Source organism: Mandrillus leucophaeus, unplaced genomic scaffold (genome assembly GCF_000951045.1).
Source record: "Mandrillus leucophaeus isolate KB7577 unplaced genomic scaffold, Mleu.le_1.0 Scaffold295, whole genome shotgun sequence".
NCBI lineage: Eukaryota > Metazoa > Chordata > Mammalia > Primates > Cercopithecidae > Mandrillus > Mandrillus leucophaeus.
In genome coordinates, this window is record NW_012103087.1 from 222,147 (window position 1) to 222,795 (window position 649).

At 47.9% G+C, this 649-nt stretch overlaps 1 protein-coding gene across 1 annotated transcript in view; it reads left to right on the top strand.

Annotated features, from left to right (window-relative positions):
* Positions 1-649, top strand: part of ABCC5 (ATP-binding cassette, sub-family C (CFTR/MRP), member 5) — a 103,199-nt gene that overhangs the window by 95,104 nt on the left and 7,446 nt on the right. The gene's annotated exons all lie outside the window — the stretch shown is intronic.

Sequence of the window (649 nt, forward strand, 5' to 3'; positions counted from 1 at the left end):
GGGTTCAAGCGATTCTCCTGCCTCAGCCTCTGGAGTAGCTGGGATTACAGGCGCCCACCACCATGCCAGACTAATTTTTGTATTTTTAGTAGAGATGGGGTTTCACCATGTTGACCAGGCTGGTCTTGAACTCCTGACCGCATGACCCGCCTGCTTTGGCCTCCCAAAGTGCTGGGATTACAGGCATGAGCCACGGAGCCCGGCCGATATAGATTTTAAAACTGCAAGAGACTTTAAGGTCATCAAATCCAACCCCTTCATTTACAAACAGGAAAAGGAATGCCCAGAAAGATTAATGTTACCAGCCATACTGGATTCAAGGGAAAAAAAGGATTAATTGCACATACTCACTGTCACAGAGCATGTAGGGGCAAGTATTTGATTAGTTTTGTTTGGTTTTTTTTTTGTTTTGTTTTTGAGACAGAGTCTCCCTCTGTCGCCCACGCTGGAGTGCAGTGGTGTGATCTTGGCTCACTGCAACCTCCACCTCCTGGATTCAAGCGATTGTCTTGCCTCCGCCTCCCGAGTAACTGGGACTACAGGTGTGCACCACCACACCTGGCTAATTTTTGTATTTTTAGTAGAGACAGGGTTTCACCATATTGGCGAGGATGGTCTCGATCTCTTGACCTCGTGATCTGCCTGCCTC